The following is a 25,021-nucleotide window of genomic DNA, read 5'->3' as shown; positions in this document are numbered from 1 at the left end:
GTTCTACCTGCAATTTGGTTAATCGCTCCACATTACTAATACAAACACATAGTAAATACGTAATACTAATGCTTCTACGTTACAATGCAGATGGTACGAAAAACAACTGCAAGCTGACTGGATTCACACATGGTCAAATATCACTTGGTAGGAAAACCTTCACAACAATAGGTATAATCTACCACGCAGGAGCCACAACCAACTCAGGGCACTACACTGCATATATTAAAAAAAATGTAGATGGTTTGAATGTAATGATAGTACCGTTACTCTAAAGCAGAAATTACCAGCTAATCTTACAAACGCGTATTTAATGTTCTTAAAACCAAAATTTGAAACCTGAAATGTACTTAAACCTTACGTACACTTGTAGTAAAAAAAATATAAACTGTCACAATATTTCAAAACCTATCTAACTGCCCAAAGATTCTACAACAACTAATCAGATAAATTAATACCACTCAAATAGAGCAAAAAATAGATAGTTAGAATACGCCAATTGGTATCTAACTGTCCCAAAATTTACAAATATGCAAACAGATAAATCAATACCACGAAATTATATCAAAACATAAAGAGTTAGAATATACCTACTGGTATCTAACTGGGCCAAAATTTTACAATATCCAAACAAATACCTAATATCTTACTGCTCACAAAAACCAAAGCAATCCAATGCATAAAGAATTAGGCAGAAAGAACAAGAAAACGCAGAAAATAAACAAATACATAAACTGTAGCATAACAGAAAAAGGTTTTTTTTTTAATCCAACATGGATTTTTTTTCTCCCACAGACCCAATGATTTTAGCAACAAACGCAGAAACTTTGCAATTGCACAGTACTCTGGTTTGTAATCTACTAAATATGAGGGTCAATAAAAAGAAGAAATGTTGATTGTACAATGTAATAAGTCATTATAAAATACTAATAATAACATACTATTTTCTTTTATTAGAGAAATGAACAAGAAAAACATGGACTCCCGTTACTAAACCAAATAGTATGTATAACAAGATAAATACAACCATCGCACCATATCACACCCATACAAGCTTATAACATTGTTCCTTATAAATTAGTTTTTGACCCAAAGTTAAAAGCCACTATGGGTGTGATATGCTGCGGTGGTTGTGGCGAGGGGATACACTCTTGGGTGCATGGCCAAATGGCCATGCACCCAACATTCTCTACCCTGGCCACAACCACCGCAGCATATCACACCCATAGATGCAAGCATTGCAACCATTTTTATGTCCGCGGACAGGGGGAAGGTCCTAGGACACATTCAACTTGCTAGAGGATAATACAAACAGCGTCCTTAGGACACCCCCATTTTCTTTATGTACGAACATTTCAGGATACCGCGATTGTTCTTAAAACATTTTCACCTTGCCAACGAACAATACAGACAACGTCTCCAGGACACCCCCTGCAAACATTCCAAGACCCCACGAGGGTTCTTAGAACACTTTCAAGTTGACACCGAATCCATTCTGTTTATTTACGAACATTCGAGAACAGCCGTGTTGTCCGCAGACAAATCGAACACAACAAAAGCGTCTAGCACATAAATAAAATACAACTTTGAACCTATCTCATACTCCCCCATCCTCCCCAAAGACTTCTACACACCAACACACTCTACTAAATACACATTTTGAACAAACTTTCACTGCGCTGTCTGCAGACGTCCGCAAATGCAAGATGGCGGGCGCGACAGAAAATCTGATGCGCATCACGCACCACGCCGCCCAAACAGCGAACACATTTGTGATGTCATCTTTGATGTCCTGGGTGTTAGTCTTAGCAGTGCACGGTGGTGGCGCGAGTTATGGTTCCTTAGCTTACCATAACTGGCGAATTTCAGGGGTTTTTCGGTTTTACTTTGAACCATAACATCCCTTTAACAAAGTTTTTTCACTGAATTTCATAGGTTTTTAGTAGCGAAACTTAACCATAACATCGCTTTAACAAAGTTTTTTTACTGAATTTCATAGGTTTTTAGTACCGCAACTTAACCATTACGTCTCTTTAACACAATTTTTTTACTGAATTTCATAGGTTTTTATTAGTGCAACGTAACCATAACGTCCTTTTCAATGGAGGAAGATCACTAGCATCCTAGGTTCTCAAAGTGGGAACCCGGGGTGGTAAAAAAAAGATTTTTCTTCCCAAACCAGGACACCGCAGGCAGGCATCCCAGTGTAGGAAGGAAAATCTTTTACCAAGATGGACACCAGGGAAAGGGAAGGCAGGGTGTATAAAGAGAACACAACAGGGCATCGGCAGGGGGTCGGGAAGACCAGGAGAGAGACACGGGGCATGAGTGGGGGATTAACATGAGGAAGACACGGGGCATGAGCAGGGGGTGGAAAGAAGGGAGACACAGGGCATGAGCGGGAAAGAAGGGAGACATGGGGCATGAGCGGGGGGTAGGGGTGAACAAGGGAAACATGAGCCATGAGCGGGGAGAAAACGAGGGAGACAGTCACGGAGCATGAGTGGGGGTGGGGGTGAACAGGAGAGACACAGGGCATGAGCGGGGGTAGGGCAAGGTGGGGCCCCCACCCCCGCTCATGCCCCGTTTCTGCCCTGTTCCAACAGAGCAGACACGGGGCATGAGCGGGGGGTAGGGGTGAACAGGGGAGACAAGAGCCATGAGCGGGAGGAAAAGGAGGGAGACAGACAGGGAGCATGAGCAGGGGTGGGGGTGAACAGGAGAGACACAGGCATGAGCGGGGGTAGGGCAAGGTGGGGCTCCCACCCCCGCTCATGCCCCGTGTCTGCCCTGTTCCAACAGAGCAGACACGGGGCATGAGCGGGGGGTGGGGGGGAAGAAGGGAGACACGGGGCGTGCGTGAGCGGGGGGTGGGGGGAACAAGAGGTCAACAAGGGGCATCATAGGAGGGGGTGACAAGAGGAAGACACGGGGCATGAGCAGGGGTGGGAGGGAATAGGAGGAAGACGCGGGGCTGGAGTGGGGGGTGGGGGGTACAGGAGACAGACACAGAGCATGACCAGGAGGTGGGGGCAACAGGAGAGAGACACGGGGCATGAGCGGGTGTTGGGGAGAACAGGAGACAGACACGGGGCATGAGCGGGGGGTGGGGGAACAGGAGACAGACACAGGGCATGAGCGGGGGGTGGAGGGAACAGGAGACAGACACTGGGCATGAGCGGGGGGGTGGTGGAGGGCAACAGGAGAGAGACACGGGGCATGAGTGGGGGGTGGGGAGGGTACAGGAGACAGACACCAGGCATGAGCGGGGGGGGGGTTGGGGGGTACAGGAGACAGACACGGGGCATGAGCAGGGGGTGGGTGGAAGTGGAGAGAGACACACGGGGCATGAACGAGGGTGGGGGGAAGTGGAGAGAGACACGGGGCATGAGCGGGGGGTGGGCGGGAGGGGAGAGACACAGGGCATGAGCGGGGGGTGGGCGGGAGGGGAGAGACACACAGGGCATGAGCGGGGGATGTGTGGGAGGGGAGAGACACATGGGGCGTGAGCGGCGGGTGGGCGGGAGGGGAGAGACACACGGGGCATGAGCAGGGGGTAGGCGGGAGGGGAGAGACACACAGGTCATGAGCGGGAGTGGTTGGGAGGGGAGAGACACACTGGGCATAAGCGGGGGGTGGGGGTAGGGGAGAGACACACGGGGCATGAGCGGGGGTGGGCGGGAGGGGAGAGACACACGGGGCGTTAGCGGGAGGGGAGAGACACACGGGGCATGAGCGGGGGGTGGGAGGGAGGGTAGAGAGACACATGGGGCATGAGCGGGGGGTGGGTGGGAGGGGAGAGACACACAGGGCATGAGCGGGGGGTGGGCGGGAGGGAAGAGAAACACGGGGCATGAGCGGGGGTTGGGCAGGAGGGGAGAGACACACGGGGCATGAGCGGACATGAGTTTGTGTGCAGGCGGCAGAATCCGCTCCTCGGCCCTCTGCTGGTCACCGCATGCCGATGGCATGAGCGGGGGCTGAAGGTACAAGGGAGACACGGAGCATGAGTGGGGGTGGGGGGACAAGAAGGACACACGGGGCATGAGCGGGGTGGGAGGAACAGGAGACAGACACAGGCATGAGCGGGGGTGGCGGACTTACTGTGCAGGCGACAGATCCCGCTCCTGCTGACAAAGCCTCTCATGCGAGGAACAAAGATGGCGGGCATCTCTGAAGCCATGACGCACTGCACGCTTTCACCGCATCAAATGAGATAGCACATCAGATGTCCGCGGACATCACGCAAGCTGCTTGCCCAATCACCGTCCTGTCCGCAGAGCGAACAGGGAAGTGTGTTGGCGAAGCAAACACAGATATCAGTAATTTTTTTCACTTACATTTTTGTCATTTTTTAAAAAACTACTTGACGGATTTACACCAAATAAAGCAAAGCACGCTTTTGGGACCAAGCCGCCACTCTTGCCGCAAATTTGGTGTAAATCAGTCCGGTTTGGGCTGTAGGCTTGAGGAAAGTTTTTTTCCCATTATGTCTATGGGAAAAAACAAAAGTTTTGGGACCCCCCCTATAACTTTTTCCCCCCTGGACGAATCCTCACCAAACTTTGCAAAACAATTCAGAGTGGTTGTGTAGTTATGGTTAAGTTGCTGTTTCCATAGCAAGAGCACTTTTTGGGCGGCCTATGACTCCGCTCCCCCTGGACGAATCCTCACCAAACTTCGGAAAAAAGGTATGTGGGGCACTCTGAATGTTTTTGCAAAGTTTGGAGAGGATTCGTCTGGTGGGGGGAGCTATAGAGGGGTCCCAAAACATCTTGTTTCCCATAGACTGAATGGCGGAAAAACTTTGCATACGGCTACAGTCGAAACCGCTGGACGGATTTTCACCAAATTGCGGCAGGGGCTTGGTCCCGAAAGTGTGCTTTTATAAATTTGATGACAATCCGACCAGTAGTTGTCTTAAAAACGATCAAAAATATGTGTTTACAAATTAGTGACATCTATGTCCGCTCCGCGGTCACACTTCCCTATTCGCTCCGTGGAGAAGATTGCAATTGGCTATTCTGTGGCGTGCTCGCCATGACCATGTTGCGCTTTCACTGATTGGTTGTGGCACAGCGTGAAGTGCATCTTAATCTTTCTATACGTCCGCCATGTTTACTTCGTTTTCTGTTGAACGCGCCCATCGCCGCTAATATATCTAAACGAAGAAGACACCAATGCACTTATTACACTTATGGAACACTGTTTCGGAGGGTGAGCGTTAATGAGATTTGATAGTAGAAAGTGAACTATTGAAGTATTCTTGTTTGCACTGTCGTATGGTACAGTGAAACTTGCTATTCATTGTACCAAAGGAACTTGCTGCGTCCATTTTACAATACATAAACAACATTACTGCGGTCAGAATGGTGGGAATCTGAGGCAGGCACCTGCTCTATTTTTTACACACAGCAGTTCCGCCCTTGTACGGGAGTAGCGGTTCTCATGAATAGTTGCTTGATATGTTGTTGCAAAATGAGAATGTATTTGCATTCGCAGTGAAGGCCACTTCATTTTCCGTTTGAAATACAAGCTCGGTGCGGCCGCAAATTTGTCGACAGCCATAAGGGGCAGTTGTTTTTTAACCTTGAGGTCCAGGGAAAGAGCAGAAAGAATGTAGGGAGTACTAGTTAGAAAAACATGTCGTTTGATAAGGTTATGCTTCAAAAACATTTGCACCAACCATGAAGTATTAGTTACACTACTGTCTGACTGCAGCTAACGCAATGGAGCCGGTCCACATCTTCTAAGTGTATTTTTCCCACCTATATACGAAATTGACAGTAAATGTTTACTTTGGAGGAAAAAAAAATGTCCTACTGCATTACAAGGTTGAAGTGCCATTGACATTTTTTTCGCCATTATGGACATTGCACATTGTCGCCGTTTGCAGGGTGCCAGTACATATAACGAAAATAAATTATTATTTAGTAGTAAAAGTATGTGTTACAACTTTGTTTTGTGCAGAGGTTGCGTATTGATATACATTTATTTTACGCTTCTCCCCTGAGATACTTCCTTCCAATTGTGATTGTCACAGATTACAGCTGGCAAGTGACACCTTTTTTAACCGTCAAATGCAACTGTTAATTAATGCTTGTCTGTGCGTCATATTGCACATTGTCGCCGTTTGTAGGGTGCCAGTACATTTTCCCCAATTTAAATTATTCTTTACTAATAAAAGTATGTGTTATAACTTTGTTTTGTGCAGAGGTTGCGTATTGATATACCTTTTATTTACGCTTTTCCCCTCAGATAATTCATTCCCTATTGTGATTGTCACGGATTACAGCTGCCGAGTGACACCTTTTTTAACCGTCAAATGCAACTGTTCATTACCGGTTGTCTGTGCGTTATAATTGAGTGGGATGATCGTGTTGGACCTCTCTGTCCGTACGCTGCTGTCGCAATAAGAAGTAACATTCCATCCTTTCTGGTGCTGCAGATCACAGCGGTTTACGTTGTCTTGCACATCAATGTGGGAGGAAAATGACTATTGTGGCGGCAGCGCTCACTTTCTGTGTGTGAAAGAAATCAACGTGCCCATTAACATTTTCATTGCCGACGAAAGACAAAAACGTACTACTTGTATGGAAATGTGCATAGGGAAATCATTTTGAAACACAACTACTATACTAATTGCTTAGGGCAATGATTTTGCTTCGTTTATTGTGAAATAAAACTACTGTACTAATTTTGAAATGTCAGTGTTTTTTTTACAAATTTACTTTCTGCTTTCACATTGTGGCATGCTACGTTGTATGTTGTAATGTATTCTTTTGTAGGTGCTACATCACGACATGTATGTCAATATGGACGCATTTATTGAAGCTGCAATGGAACGTTATGGAGAAAGGTACTGGATACCCCATCTGCTTTGGCTATGGGAGGGTCAGGCCCATATCATATGCTTTAGTGCCGTCAGACCAATTTTTATCACCCAGATGCGCTATTAACCAACATTAGTTCAGAATACTTACTACCTTTTTAAAAGCGGGAAAATGAGTTATGGGGGACTGAAAGTGTTTGGTGCACAAAAATGTTTGTAAAATAATACATGGTTACACCCTCCCAATACACATATTTTGACACCTTTCGACCTGTGCCACTTACGAAATTATGTGTTGAACGGTGAGTGGTAATGGTGTTGTTTCCAGTCCTTCTAATGTCATTGCGCTTCCCATCACAGAGTTTGTTTCAGTTGTTATGTAACCGTAAGTAGAGTACTCCTTTGCGTTTTGTAAGCACATTTTTTGCAGAAAAAAATTAGTACATTTACTACACATGTAAGTAAAGGTCATTGCCAACATCCGAAAAGGTTTATGTTGTGTATGTGATAGTGCTTTGATGTTTAACAAGTGTACTCATGTACATAACAAATCAACGGTACAACTTCCGTGTCTGAGGGGTAACATATATGTATGGTTAGTGGCCACAATGTTGGGTATGTGTCTACTGGCTATTACTGGAAGGGACAAAACATTGCATTGAGGTCGCCATGTCCACCACAGACTGCCTTTCTGGTGAAGGTGTTGCTAATAACCATACATTTCTCAAGGAACAGAAATGTGGTGCTGCCTTTACGGTCAAACAGTTTCATTTTTGCTTTCTGTAGCCTTTAATGGAAAGCGAAGAAGGGTTTCTATCCAACACCCATCTTCCCTTTCTATGGTGGCCATCTTAAAGAAGGATTTGTTTTCTTCAGCCGGGAACGCCGGAGGCGTTCCGGTGGAAGACAAATATCCTGTTTCTTGGTAGAACGGGTTACTGCTGTAAAATATCGATTGCTTATGGCATTCATCCCCCACTCTTTGGGGAGGAATGGGGGATAATTATCAGATACGTCGGTATGCACTCATGCTTATATTGTGTTGCACGTTTGCCTTGTGGAGTTCTGTGCCGGAAATTTTTCATTTTCATGTTCGTACAAGAATATACAATGTACTTCTCCATTATCACCCAGTTACACATGTTATTGTGAAGTGCGTATGACTTTTCGAACACGCCCCCATGCTGTGCGCCAGCATATGATAATGTGGACTTCTTCGAAAGGTGCGCAGTTACTTCAAATGTTCCTTTACAGTAGTACACTTATGTGTTACTATTAGAACCCTGATAAATATAGTACAACATTTTTGTTAACGTACTGTCATGATGTACTTACACTACTAAAAACCTATGGCATCCAGTTAAAAAAAATTGTTAAAGAGACGTTATGCTTACATTGCTCTCTCAAAAACCTGTAAAATTCACTACAAAAAAACTTTGTGGAGGGGACATTATGGTTACGTTGCCCTACCAAACACCTGGCACTTCACAAAAAAAATGTTTTCGCCCTCCCCATTATGGTTCAAAATAAAACTGAAAAACCCCTGAAATTCGCCAGTTATGGTAAACTAAGCCCCCATACCTGCCATCACCACTGTGCACTGCTAACACTAACACCCAGAACATGAAAGATAGCATCACAAATGTTATTGATGACATCACTGATGACATCACATGTTTAGCCCCTTTGTTTTCGTTCCCTGCCACATATATATATGTACATTCAGTAAAAAAACTTTGTTAAAGGGATGTTAGACTTCACAGTGAAATCAAAAAACACTGCACATTCTCCCATTATGGTAAGCTCAGAAACCATAATTCACAGAATCTACGTGCATTGCTAAGACTAACACCCAGGACATCAAATATGACATCACAAATATCATTGATGACATCACTGATGACATCACATGTGAAAATATTGTTGACGAAAAGTCCCTACATACAAGGGGTTCTAAAATGTCAGGGGTGATTGTGTAATGTTAAATATGTAATAACTACCTAACAATTCAAGACTTAATACACACTTGTGCTAGTATAAACAATACATATGAAGACCCAATGAATATAAATCAGAGGCACATACAGGGAAACTCAAGTAGGGAAGAAAGAAACAGCATCATGAAAAAGTTTATCTTCCTGCATACAAATTAATTGTGAGTTTGAGGCCTGCTATTGCCCCATGCATGTGCATCATGAGCTCAGACCAGACCCTAAGCAAAGTACTTTAAGAACACACGACAAGGTTACCGTTTTGATATACAACACCTTTTCAATTTTTATCTTGTGCTTGTCACTGAATAAAACCACCTTGCCTACATTTTTCAATGCACCAAAATAAGTGAGGCAGACATGTGATGTCATGAGTGATGTCATCAATGATATTTGTGATGCCATATTTGATGTCCTGGGTGTTAGTCTTAGCAATGCATGTAGATGCTGCGAGTTATGGTTGCTGAGTTTACCATAATGGGAGAATGTGCAGTGTGTTTTGGTTTCACTGTGAAGTCTAACATCCCTTTAACAAAGTTTTTTTTTACTGAATGTACATATATATATGTGGCTAGGAATGAAAACAAAGGGGCTAAACATGTGATGTCATCATTGATGTCAACAATAACATTTGTGATGCCATCTTTCATGTTCTGGGTGTTAGTGTTGGCAGTGCACAGTGGTGATGGCAGGTGTGGGGGCTTAGTTTACCATAACTGGCGAATATGAAGAAAAACACAAACCCCTACGTGGTTGTGGCACTTCAAAAAACCACCCAGTGGGTATGTACAAGAGTACTCAAGCACACAAGACCTAGCTATTTTAAAATGTCATATTTATTATTGCATAATACAGCACATTACGAAAACAGGGGTGAAGTCATTCATCCCTGTGACAGACGTAAGGTTGCTCAAAGCACTCACCCCACGGGTGGAAGAAAGTCACGCGTTCCGCCTGAATGCTCAGGCTTCCTCAGACCTTTAAAATCCAAATGCGGCATTCACATCAAAGAGTTTAAAAAAGAAAAGCAATTACAGGGCGTCTCCACTCGTTTCCTCATCACGTGCAAAACAGTCATGTGACCTCTTCGTGAAGGATGGTAAAACCTGTCAAATAAAATGACCTCCATATTGGAATGGTCAAAAACCTATGAATGAGGTAGGTTAAAAGGAAAAGTGCTTGAATATATCATGCAAAAACTTCACTTTGCACTGTTAATGGCTACCGTGATGATAGCGCGATCGTAGAGACGTTCGAAACTGCCCATATGTAAAAATTGTCATTAAATCACAATCGATGTGTAACAAATGCACAAATGTGACTGTTTAACATACAATGGCTAAATGCAGCACATATGGCCGCTATTAGCCATATGCCCCCTCTAAGGGCAAGTGCTTCCAAGCCTGGAGCAAAGAGCAAACAGCAGCAACCAATATGTAAGTGGGCAAGTGCCCTACTGCTGCAAAATTTCCTTATGGTATATAAAGTGTCAGAGGGCAAATGCCCTATATTCAGATTGATCTTCCAATGGCGTGTGTGAATCAAAGTCACATAAGATCATTCATCTAATGAACATATGTAATTTGAACAGGAATATTAACGAGACAAATTCTGTCAGAGTATGATTCTTACTAACGTGCAAATCGCAATTTAAAAATACAATACCAATGAATAGCAGCATTATTCAAAGACTGAGCAATTGGGTGAATTACAGCACAGCAATAACTAACTCTTTCACAAAAGTACAATGTGCATGGTATAGCTAGATAAATACTAAACACTATACCCTTCTTGGAACAGTTCAAGAAAATGTAGCCAGAGGATCATCAAATGACTGAGACTACTCTTCAGATATGTGCAAATAGCAACTTATAACTCATGAATACAGAGTATATTACAATGATTACCTAAAGTATCTAACTATTTCACAGAGATACACAAGGCAAGATATAGGTAGAACCATGATAAAAACCATACCCTTCATAAAACAATACAAGGGTAAATGACCACCCCCATAGTGGGCAAACTCATGTCTGTAAGAACACATATAGTTCAGCATCTATGTTCAAACCTTTCGGTTTCAAGGTGTCAAATTTGCAAATGAGTGTGGCTTCTAATTGCCTCAATCTCAATTCGCGGTTACCTAATCTTTTGTTCTGTGGTATATGAGCCAACCCCGTAAAGGATAGAAATTTCACATCCCCATTATGTTTCTCTTGGAAGTGGCTAGTGAGAGGGTAGGTTAAATCTCCATTTTTGATGGCTCTATAATGTTGGAGAATCTGCATCTTGAAAGGGCCTATCGTCGAGCCTATATAATGAAGGCCACAGGCACATGTAATCACATATACTACATATTTCGTAATGCAGGAAATTCTATGTTTGTATTTCCAACATTGGCCATTCACACTTCGAAAAGGAACCTTAGACACATGATTGCACAATTTACAATGAGCACATTTGTAGAAGCCAGTTCTACTCATCGGAGTCATCTTCATGTTCTCAGCTGATTTGGTAATGACCATACTTGGAGATATCATAGTTTTAAGAGTTGGAGCCTTACGGTAACTGATGTGGGGGACGTCATCCAAAACTAACTTAAGATGAGGGTCAGTAAGCAGGACCTTCCAATGTTTGTTCATGATTGTTTTAATTTCTTTGGCTTGTTGGTTAAATCCTGTGATAAGCCTGATTTTGTTGTCATTTACTTTCTTTTTACTAGACAGTAGTGATTCTCTAGTGAATATCTCTGCTTTCATGTAGCTTCTGGAGATAACATTTTTCCCATAAACACGTCTGATAAATCTCTGACTGATGTTTTTAGCTTCATTTGTGTAATCATTGCTGTTGCTACATGCTCTTTTCGCTCGCAAAAACTCTCCATAGGGAATGGAGTTTATTAGCGCTATAGGGTGGTGACTCTTGGCGTGGAGAGTTGAATTGGAACTCGTGGGTTTCCTGTATAGTTTAGATGTTAGCTTTTCATTTTCTACCTGGAATTTAACATCTAGAAATACCTAATTGCATTTACTGATGAGAACAAACCAGTTTAGCTACAAAATGGCACTCTACCTCATAATGTGGCTGGTGCTGGAAAAACGAATTTAGCCAAATTCGTAAAACATGAAGAAAAACACAAACCCCTGTGTGGTTGTAGCACTTCAAAAAACCACCCAGTGGGTATGTACAAGAGTACTCCAGCACACAAGACCTAGCTATTTTAAAATGTCATATTTATTATTGCATAATACAGCACATTACAAAAACAGGGGTGAAGTCATTCATCCCTGTGACAGACATAAGGTTGCACAAAGCACTCACCTCACGGGTGGAAGAAAGTCATGCGTTCCGCCTGAATGCTCAGGCTTCCTCAGACATTTAAAATCCAAATGGGGCATTCACATCAAAGAGTTTAAAAAAGAAAAGCAATTACAGAGCGTCTCCACTCGTTTCCTCATCACGTGCAAAACAGTCATGTGACCGCTTCGTGAGGGATGGTAAAACATGTCATATATCGTGCAAAAACTTCACTTTGCACTGTTAATGGCTACCGTGATGATAGCACGATCATAGAGACGCTCGAAACTGCCCTTATATAAAAATTGTCATTAAATCGCAATCGATGTGTAACAAATGCACAAATGTGCCTGTTTAACATACAATGGCTAAATGCCACACAGATGGCCGCTAATAGCCATACGCCCCCTCTAAGGGCAAGTGCTTCCAAGCCTGGAGCAACGAGCAAACAGCAGCAACCAATATGTAAGAGGGTATATATATATATATATATTCAGTGCAAAAACTTTGTCAAAGGGACGTTATGGTTCCAAGCAAAACCGAAAAACCCTTGAAATTCGCCAGTTATGGTAAGCTAAGCAACCATAACTCCACCACCGTGCACTGCTAAGACTAACACCCAGGACATCAAAGATGACATCACAAATGTCATTGATGACATCACTGATGACATCACATGTGTATGTACTTTTCATGAAATATGTGTACAAGGGATTTGTATTATAATGTTGCGAAACAAGTGTCAAGGATCATTGCAATAAATAGCATACCCTAATTAGTGCATTGAAAGATGCATTGATATAAATAGCATTCTATTATGGGATTCTATCTAGTATACTAAGCAACTCATACAGAAACATAACATTGTGTGCAGTGTACAAGATGAAGGTATAATATTCGTAATGTTAATATGTTGAATAATGATATGATAATTGTTTTCTTAATAGATTTTTATGTACTGTGAAATATGTAATAAGTAGCTAATAAAACGCATGCATTACATAATTGCATTACTATAGATAACACACATACCAATATGGGTATATACAGGGAAAGTGAAGTCAGCAAAAAAGCACAAGTAGTAGCAGAAGCAATTCATAATTTAACTGATTATTTTCATGCAAATAAATGATTGCTCCATTTCGAAGCTGCTATTTACCCTAGGTATATGTATCACTTGATGTGATTGGACCCTAAGGAAAGTAGTGTGAGTACAATGTTTACAAATATGACCATATACAGGGAAAGTACAGCCATAAAAAAACAGAACTATCAGAAAGTGCTCATAAGTCTATTGATTATCTTTATGCACAAAAAGGATTGCTGTCTTTCAAGCTTGTGTCTTCCCGTATGTATATGTTTCATATGATGTGACTGGACTCTAAGGGAATTACTGTAAGAACCTACTTGAAGGATACGTCTACAAATAAAATAAAATGTTTAGTTTCTGACTGTTACTGAAGAAAACCATGTGGTCTAGATATGTCAGCAAAAGAAATAAGAGTGAGCCAGACATGTGATGTCATCAGTGATGTCATCAATGACATTTGTGATGTTATCTTTGATGTCCTGGGTGTTAGTCTTAGCAGTGCACGGTGGTGGCGCGAGTTATGGTTGCTTAGCTTACCATAACTGGCGAATTTCAAGGGTTTTTCGGTTTAACTTGGAACCATAATGTCCCTTTGACAAAGTTTTTGCACTGAATTTCATAGGTTTTTATCAGCGCAACTTAACCATAACGTCCCTTTAACAAAGTTTTTTCATTGAATTTGAAAGGTTTTTAGCAGCGCAACTTAACCATAACGTCCCTTTAACAATGTTTTTTCACTGAATTTCATAGGTTTTTAGTAGTGCAACTTAACAATAATGACTTTGACTTTATATACATATCATATGGAACTGACTGAATCTCTTCTACTGTACTTGATGTCCGCAAACTCAATTAATGTTCGCGGACATGTTCGAAGAACAGTAACACTACCTAAAAACTCTGGGGGGGTATGTTTGATTGTTATATCATAACATAGGAACATTTAACAAATTCAAAAAGAAGCACACAAACACATTATATGTACTAATACATAAGAAATGTAACCCATATATACAACACACTAACCATTCATTTAAATGCACTATGTTCTAAAATGGAATATACCACAAGAAAATAAATTGGCTTCCAACATCATGACCTCACAAACACGACAGAACTGAGAACAAGAGCAGACCCACTGAGTACATAGGACATATCTTACCTGAAATAGTAAGTGTACTTAATTGTATTCATATATTTATAAACTTTCTGTATTAGATACAAAAAAATATTATCTTTTTTTTTTCTCTCACAGAAATGTCTAGTACTCTGGAATGGCTAGAGGAGCATTTCCCACATGAAGAAATGTCACAAGATAGTGAAACTAATGGTAAACACTTTATAATATAAACCATTTAATTATTATTATTTTGTATACATTTAACATATATATATATTTTTTGTACAGAGCATACCAAAATAGAAAATACTTCAGAAAAACCTTATGGATAACACTTTTCACAGTATAGAAGAAAAAAATGATTTATTGTTGACTAATTTTAATAATTTTAAAACTTTTGTGGAAGATCATTTTAAACCAAAAACCTTGTACCATTGCCCTACATGTACTTGTCCCTCCTCACCACATCCCAGTCAATTATCCCCAAACCCTCTCCAAAACCGAAAGCGTTTTCATGAGACTTCCATCCCTTCTTCACCTAATAACAATCATGTTGAAACCCCTAATTCTCCTGTTTTTGTTTCTGTTTCTGCCTCACCTTCTCTGTCATAAATTATTAATATATGTTAAATAAAGTTAAATTTTTATATTGTGTTGTAAATAGTTTCGTTTTTTTAAAAAAAAAAACAATGTAGGTGTCCGCGGACAGTGCAGGTGTTCTGAAATGTTCGTAAATAAACGAAAATGGAGGTGTCCTGAAGAACACTATATCTGTTCGTACTGTTCGCTAGCAAGATGAAACTATTCTAAGAACACACGCGGTGTCCTGAAATGTTCATAAAAAAAAAAAAAAATAAAGTGTCTTAAAGAACACTATATCTGTCCGTAGTGTTCGCTATCAAGTTTAAACTCTTCTAAGAACACAATTGGTGTCCTGAAATGTTCATACGTAAACGAAAATGGAGGTGTCCTGAAGAACACTATACCTGTTCGTAGTGTTCGCTAGCATGTTCAAACTGTTCTAAGAACACACGCGGTGTCCTGAATTGTTCGTAATTAAATGAAAATTGAGGTGTCTTAAAGAGCACTATACCTGTCTGTACTGTTCAGATACGTCGGTATGCACTCATGCTTATATTGTGTTGCACGTTTGCCTTGTGGAGTTCTGTGCCGGAAATTTTTCATTTTCATGTTCGTACAAGAATATACAATGTACTTCTCCATTATCACCCAGTTACACATGTTATTGTGAAGTGCGTATGACTTTTCGAACACGCCCCCATGCTGTGCGCCAGCATATGATAATGTGGACTTCTTCGAAAGGTGCGCAGTTACTTCAAATGTTCCTTTACAGTAGTACACTTATGTGTTACTATTAGAACCCTGATAAATATAGTACAACATTTTTGTTAACGTACTGTCATGATGTACTTACACTACTAAAAACCTATGGCATCCAGTTAAAAAAAATTGTTAAAGAGACGTTATGCTTACATTGCTCTCTCAAAAACCTGTAAAATTCACTACAAAAAAACTTTGTGGAGGGGACATTATGGTTACGTTGCCCTACCAAACACCTGGCACTTCACAAAAAAAATGTTTTCGCCCTCCCCATTATGGTTCAAAATAAAACTGAAAAACCCCTGAAATTCGCCAGTTATGGTAAACTAAGCCCCCATACCTGCCATCACCACTGTGCACTGCTAACACTAACACCCAGAACATGAAAGATAGCATCACAAATGTTATTGATGACATCACTGATGACATCACATGTTTAGCCCCTTTGTTTTCGTTCCCTGCCACATATATATATGTACATTCAGTAAAAAAACTTTGTTAAAGGGATGTTAGACTTCACAGTGAAATCAAAAAACACTGCACATTCTCCCATTATGGTAAGCTCAGAAACCATAATTCACAGAATCTACGTGCATTGCTAAGACTAACACCCAGGACATCAAATATGACATCACAAATATCATTGATGACATCACTGATGACATCACATGTGAAAATATTGTTGACGAAAAGTCCCTACATACAAGGGGTTCTAAAATGTCAGGGGTGATTGTGTAATGTTAAATATGTAATAACTACCTAACAATTCAAGACTTAATACACACTTGTGCTAGTATAAACAATACATATGAAGACCCAATGAATATAAATCAGAGGCACATACAGGGAAACTCAAGTAGGGAAGAAAGAAACAGCATCATGAAAAAGTTTATCTTCCTGCATACAAATTAATTGTGAGTTTGAGGCCTGCTATTGCCCCATGCATGTGCATCATGAGCTCAGACCAGACCCTAAGCAAAGTACTTTAAGAACACACGACAAGGTTACCGTTTTGATATACAACACCTTTTCAATTTTTATCTTGTGCTTGTCACTGAATAAAACCACCTTGCCTACATTTTTCAATGCACCAAAATAAGTGAGGCAGACATGTGATGTCATGAGTGATGTCATCAATGATATTTGTGATGCCATATTTGATGTCCTGGGTGTTAGTCTTAGCAATGCATGTAGATGCTGCGAGTTATGGTTGCTGAGTTTACCATAATGGGAGAATGTGCAGTGTGTTTTGGTTTCACTGTGAAGTCTAACATCCCTTTAACAAAGTTTTTTTTTACTGAATGTACATATATATATGTGGCTAGGAATGAAAACAAAGGGGCTAAACATGTGATGTCATCATTGATGTCAACAATAACATTTGTGATGCCATCTTTCATGTTCTGGGTGTTAGTGTTGGCAGTGCACAGTGGTGATGGCAGGTGTGGGGGCTTAGTTTACCATAACTGGCGAATATGAAGAAAAACACAAACCCCTACGTGGTTGTGGCACTTCAAAAAACCACCCAGTGGGTATGTACAAGAGTACTCAAGCACACAAGACCTAGCTATTTTAAAATGTCATATTTATTATTGCATAATACAGCACATTACGAAAACAGGGGTGAAGTCATTCATCCCTGTGACAGACGTAAGGTTGCTCAAAGCACTCACCCCACGGGTGGAAGAAAGTCACGCGTTCCGCCTGAATGCTCAGGCTTCCTCAGACCTTTAAAATCCAAATGCGGCATTCACATCAAAGAGTTTAAAAAAGAAAAGCAATTACAGGGCGTCTCCACTCGTTTCCTCATCACGTGCAAAACAGTCATGTGACCTCTTCGTGAAGGATGGTAAAACCTGTCAAATAAAATGACCTCCATATTGGAATGGTCAAAAACCTATGAATGAGGTAGGTTAAAAGGAAAAGTGCTTGAATATATCATGCAAAAACTTCACTTTGCACTGTTAATGGCTACCGTGATGATAGCGCGATCGTAGAGACGTTCGAAACTGCCCATATGTAAAAATTGTCATTAAATCACAATCGATGTGTAACAAATGCACAAATGTGACTGTTTAACATACAATGGCTAAATGCAGCACATATGGCCGCTATTAGCCATATGCCCCCTCTAAGGGCAAGTGCTTCCAAGCCTGGAGCAAAGAGCAAACAGCAGCAACCAATATGTAAGTGGGCAAGTGCCCTACTGCTGCAAAATTTCCTTATGGTATATAAAGTGTCAGAGGGCAAATGCCCTATATTCAGATTGATCTTCCAATGGCGTGTGTGAATCAAAGTCACATAAGATCATTCATCTAATGAACATATGTAATTTGAACAGGAATATTAACGAGACAAATTCTGTCAGAGTATGATTCTTACTAACGTGCAAATCGCAATTTAAAAATACAATACCAATGAATAGCAGCATTATTCAAAGACTGAGCAATTGGGTGAATTACAGCACAGCAATAACTAACTCTTTCACAAAAGTACAATGTGCATGGTATAGCTAGATAAATACTAAACACTATACCCTTCTTGGAACAGTTCAAGAAAATGTAGCCAGAGGATCATCAAATGACTGAGACTACTCTTCAGATATGTGCAAATAGCAACTTATAACTCATGAATACAGAGTATATTACAATGATTACCTAAAGTATCTAACTATTTCACAGAGATACACAAGGCAAGATATAGGTAGAACCATGATAAAAACCATACCCTTCATAAAACAATACAAGGGTAAATGACCACCCCCATAGTGGGCAAACTCATGTCTGTAAGAACACATATAGTTCAGCATCTATGTTCAAACCTTTCGGTTTCAAGGTGTCAAATTTGCAAATGAGTGTGGCTTCTAATTGCCTCAATCTCAATTCGCGGTTACCTAATCTTTTGTTCTGTGGTATATGAGCCAACCCCGTAAAGGATAGAAATTTCACATCCCCATTATGTTTCTCTTGGAAGTGGCTAGTGAGAGGGTAGGTTAAATCTCCATTTTTGATGGCTCTATAATGTTGGAGAATCTGCATCTTGAAAGGGCCTATCGTCGAGCCTATATAATGAAGGCCACAGGCACATGTAATCACATATACTACATATTTCGTAATGCAGGAAATTCTATGTTTGTATTTCCAACATTGGCCATTCACACTTCGAAAAGGAACCTTAGACACATGATTGCACAATTTACAATGAGCACATTTGTAGAAGCCAGTTCTACTCATCGGAGTCATCTTCATGTTCTCAGCTGATTTGGTAATGACCATACTTGGAGATATCATAGTTTTAAGAGTTGGAGCCTTACGGTAACTGATGTGGGGGACGTCATCCAAAACTAACTTAAGATGAGGGTCAGTAAGCAGGACCTTCCAATGTTTGTTCATGATTGTTTTAATTTCTTTGGCTTGTTGGTTAAATCCTGTGATAAGCCTGATTTTGTTGTCATTTACTTTCTTTTTACTAGACAGTAGTGATTCTCTAGTGAATATCTCTGCTTTCATGTAGCTTCTGGAGATAACATTTTTCCCATAAACACGTCTGATAAATCTCTGACTGATGTTTTTAGCTTCATTTGTGTAATCATTGCTGTTGCTACATGCTCTTTTCGCTCGCAAAAACTCTCCATAGGGAATGGAGTTTATTAGCGCTATAGGGTGGTGACTCTTGGCGTGGAGAGTTGAATTGGAACTCGTGGGTTTCCTGTATAGTTTAGATGTTAGCTTTTCATTTTCTACCTGGAATTTAACATCTAGAAATACCTAATTGCATTTACTGATGAGAACAAACCAGTTTAGCTACAAAATGGCACTCTACCTCATAATGTGGCTGGTGCTGGAAAAACGAATTTAGCCAAATTCGTAAAACATGAAGAAAAACACAAACCCCTGTGTGGTTGTAGCACTTCAAAAAACCACCCAGTGGGTATGTACAAGAGTACTCCAGCACACAAGACCTAGCTATTTTAAAATGTCATATTTATTATTGCATAATACAGCACATTACAAAAACAGGGGTGAAGTCATTCATCCCTGTGACAGACATAAGGTTGCACAAAGCACTCACCTCACGGGTGGAAGAAAGTCATGCGTTCCGCCTGAATGCTCAGGCTTCCTCAGACATTTAAAATCCAAATGGGGCATTCACATCAAAGAGTTTAAAAAAGAAAAGCAATTACAGAGCGTCTCCACTCGTTTCCTCATCACGTGCAAAACAGTCATGTGACCGCTTCGTGAGGGATGGTAAAACATGTCATATATCGTGCAAAAACTTCACTTTGCACTGTTAATGGCTACCGTGATGATAGCACGATCATAGAGACGCTCGAAACTGCCCTTATATAAAAATTGTCATTAAATCGCAATCGATGTGTAACAAATGCACAAATGTGCCTGTTTAACATACAATGGCTAAATGCCACACAGATGGCCGCTAATAGCCATACGCCCCCTCTAAGGGCAAGTGCTTCCAAGCCTGGAGCAACGAGCAAACAGCAGCAACCAATATGTAAGAGGGTATATATATATATATATATTCAGTGCAAAAACTTTGTCAAAGGGACGTTATGGTTCCAAGCAAAACCGAAAAACCCTTGAAATTCGCCAGTTATGGTAAGCTAAGCAACCATAACTCCACCACCGTGCACTGCTAAGACTAACACCCAGGACATCAAAGATGACATCACAAATGTCATTGATGACATCACTGATGACATCACATGTGTATGTACTTTTCATGAAATATGTGTACAAGGGATTTGTATTATAATGTTGCGAAACAAGTGTCAAGGATCATTGCAATAAATAGCATACCCTAATTAGTGCATTGAAAGATGCATTGATATAAATAGCATTCTATTATGGGATTCTATCTAGTATACTAAGCAACTCATACAGAAACATAACATTGTGTGCAGTGTACAAGATGAAGGTATAATATTCGTAATGTTAATATGTTGAATAATGATATGATAATTGTTTTCTTAATAGATTTTTATGTACTGTGAAATATGTAATAAGTAGCTAATAAAACGCATGCATTACATAATTGCATTACTATAGATAACACACATACCAATATGGGTATATACAGGGAAAGTGAAGTCAGCAAAAAAGCACAAGTAGTAGCAGAAGCAATTCATAATTTAACTGATTATTTTCATGCAAATAAATGATTGCTCCATTTCGAAGCTGCTATTTACCCTAGGTATATGTATCACTTGATGTGATTGGACCCTAAGGAAAGTAGTGTGAGTACAATGTTTACAAATATGACCATATACAGGGAAAGTACAGCCATAAAAAAACAGAACTATCAGAAAGTGCTCATAAGTCTATTGATTATCTTTATGCACAAAAAGGATTGCTGTCTTTCAAGCTTGTGTCTTCCCGTATGTATATGTTTCATATGATGTGACTGGACTCTAAGGGAATTACTGTAAGAACCTACTTGAAGGATACGTCTACAAATAAAATAAAATGTTTAGTTTCTGACTGTTACTGAAGAAAACCATGTGGTCTAGATATGTCAGCAAAAGAAATAAGAGTGAGCCAGACATGTGATGTCATCAGTGATGTCATCAATGACATTTGTGATGTTATCTTTGATGTCCTGGGTGTTAGTCTTAGCAGTGCACGGTGGTGGCGCGAGTTATGGTTGCTTAGCTTACCATAACTGGCGAATTTCAAGGGTTTTTCGGTTTAACTTGGAACCATAATGTCCCTTTGACAAAGTTTTTGCACTGAATTTCATAGGTTTTTATCAGCGCAACTTAACCATAACGTCCCTTTAACAAAGTTTTTTCATTGAATTTGAAAGGTTTTTAGCAGCGCAACTTAACCATAACGTCCCTTTAACAATGTTTTTTCACTGAATTTCATAGGTTTTTAGTAGTGCAACTTAACAATAATGACTTTGACTTTATATACATATCATATGGAACTGACTGAATCTCTTCTACTGTACTTGATGTCCGCAAACTCAATTAATGTTCGCGGACATGTTCGAAGAACAGTAACACTACCTAAAAACTCTGGGGGGGTATGTTTGATTGTTATATCATAACATAGGAACATTTAACAAATTCAAAAAGAAGCACACAAACACATTATATGTACTAATACATAAGAAATGTAACCCATATATACAACACACTAACCATTCATTTAAATGCACTATGTTCTAAAATGGAATATACCACAAGAAAATAAATTGGCTTCCAACATCATGACCTCACAAACACGACAGAACTGAGAACAAGAGCAGACCCACTGAGTACATAGGACATATCTTACCTGAAATAGTAAGTGTACTTAATTGTATTCATATATTTATAAACTTTCTGTATTAGATACAAAAAAATATTATCTTTTTTTTTTCTCTCACAGAAATGTCTAGTACTCTGGAATGGCTAGAGGAGCATTTCCCACATGAAGAAATGTCACAAGATAGTGAAACTAATGGTAAACACTTTATAATATAAACCATTTAATTATTATTATTTTGTATACATTTAACATATATATATATTTTTTGTACAGAGCATACCAAAATAGAAAATACTTCAGAAAAACCTTATGGATAACACTTTTCACAGTATAGAAGAAAAAAATGATTTATTGTTGACTAATTTTAATAATTTTAAAACTTTTGTGGAAGATCATTTTAAACCAAAAACCTTGTACCATTGCCCTACATGTACTTGTCCCTCCTCACCACATCCCAGTCAATTATCCCCAAACCCTCTCCAAAACCGAAAGCGTTTTCATGAGACTTCCATCCCTTCTTCACCTAATAACAATCATGTTGAAACCCCTAATTCTCCTGTTTTTGTTTCTGTTTCTGCCTCACCTTCTCTGTCATAAATTATTAATATATGTTAAATAAAGTTAAATTTTTATATTGTGTTGTAAATAGTTTCGTTTTTTTAAAAAAAAAAACAATGTAGGTGTCCGCGGACAGTGCAGGTGTTCTGAAATGTTCGTAAATAAACGAAAATGGAGGTGTCCTGAAGAACACTATATCTGTTCGTACTGTTCGCTAGCAAGATGAAACTATTCTAAGAACACACGCGGTGTCCTGAAATGTTCATAAAAAAAAAAAAAATAAAGTGTCTTAAAGAACACTATATCTGTCCGTAGTGTTCGCTATCAAGTTTAAACTCTTCTAAGAACACAATTGGTGTCCTGAAATGTTCATACGTAAACGAAAATGGAGGTGTCCTGAAGAACACTATACCTGTTCGTAGTGTTCGCTAGCATGTTCAAACTGTTCTAAGAACACACGCGGTGTCCTGAATTGTTCGTAATTAAATGAAAATTGAGGTGTCTTAAAGAGCACTATACCTGTCTGTACTGTTCGCTAGCAAGTTGAAAATGTCCTAAGAACACAATTGGTGTCCTGAAATGTTCGTACATAAACGAAATTGAACGTGTCCTGAAGAACACTATATCTGTCCTTACTGTTCTCTAGCAAGTTTAAACTGTTCTAAGAACACACGCAGTGTCCTGAAATGTTTGTTTCAAGTGTGACGCAATTTTAATTAGTTCAGGACCCGAACAGTGTCCGTAGAACATCAACGCACATGCGCTAGCCAATCTCTGTGCATTTGGTGTCCTGCGGACATGCGCTTCCTTCGCGGACTTGTTTATTTGCGAACATTTCAGGACACCGCGAGTGTTCTTAGAACACATTCAACTTGCCAGCGAACAATACAGACTATGCCTTCAGGACACCCCAATTTTCTGTATTTGCGAACATTTCAGGACACCGCGAGTGTTCTTAGAACACATTCAACTTGACAGAGAACAATACGGTCAGCGTCCTCAGGACACCCCCTACGAACATTCCGCGGACACTGCGATTGTTCTTAGAAACGTCTTCAGAACACCCCCATTTTGTGTATTTGTGAACATTTCAGGACACGGCGAGTGTTCTTAGAACACATTCAACTTGACAGAGAACAATACGGACAGCGTCCTCAGGACACCCCCTACAAACATTCCCTGGACACCGCGAGTGCTCTTAGAAGCATCTTCAGAACACCACCATCTTGTTCATTTGCGAACATTTCAGGACACCGCGAGTGTTCTTAGAACACATTCAACTTGACAGAGAACAATACGGATAGCGTCCTTAGGACACCCACATTTTGTTTATTTGCAAACATTTCAGGACACCGCAAGTGTTCTTAGAACACATTCAACTTGCCAGCCACAACCCCCATTCATATTTGCGAACATTTCAGGACACAGCGAGTGTTCGACAACCTCTTCAGAACACCCCCATTTTGTGTATTTGCGAACATTTCAGGACACCGCAAGTGTTCTTAGAACACATTCAACTTGACAGAGAACAATACGGACAGCGTCCTCAGGACACCCCCTACAAACATTCCCCGGACACCGCAAGTGTTCTTAGAAGCGTCTTCAGAACACCACCATCTTGTTTATTTGCGAACATTTCAGGACACCGCGAGTGTTCTTAGAACACATTCAACTTGACAGAGAACAATAAGGACAGCGTCCTCAGGACACCCCCATTTTGTTTATTTGCGAACATTTCAGGACACAGCAAGTGTTCTTAGAACACATTCAACTTGCCAGCCACAACCCACCATTCATATTTGCGAACATTTCAGGACACAGCGAGTGTTCGACAACGTCTTCAGAACACCCCCATTTTGTTTATTAGCAAACATTTCAGGACACCGGAAGTGTTCTTAGAACACATTCAACTTGACAACAAACAATACGGAAGGCGTCCTCAGGACACCCCCTACGAACATTCCCTGGACACCGCAAGTGTTCTTAGGAGCGTCTTCAGAACACCACCATCTTGTTTATTTGCGAACATTTCAGGACACCGTGAGTGTTCTTAGAACACATTCAACTTGCCAGCCACAACCCCCCATTCATATTTGTGAACATTTCAGGACACAGCGAGTGTTCGACAACGTCTTCAGAACACCCCCATTTTGTGTATTTGCGAACATTTCAGGACACCGCGAGTGTTCTTAGAACATATTCACGTTGACAACGAACAATACGGACAGCGTCCTCAGGACACGCACATTTTGTTTATTTGCGAACAATTCAGGACACTGCAAGTGTTCTTAGAACAGTTTCAGTTTGCTTGCGAACAAAACTGACACATATTGAGTCCTCAGAACACCCCACATTCAGTTTATTTAGAACATTTCAGAACACCTGTGATGTCCGCAGACAAATCAAACACAAAAAGAACATCTAACACATAAAAAAACACAACTTTCATTCTATCTCATACACTCCCACCTTGCCCAAACACTCCTACACACCAACACACTCTACTAAATACAAATTTTG

The sequence above is a fragment of the Ambystoma mexicanum genome, chromosome 7q (genome assembly GCF_040938575.1).
Source record: "Ambystoma mexicanum isolate Mex_15411 chromosome 7q, UKY_AmexF1_1, whole genome shotgun sequence".
Taxonomy (NCBI): domain Eukaryota; kingdom Metazoa; phylum Chordata; class Amphibia; order Caudata; family Ambystomatidae; genus Ambystoma; species Ambystoma mexicanum.
The sequence above is the reverse complement of the archived record's forward strand: the minus strand, read 5'-3'. Positions refer to the sequence as shown.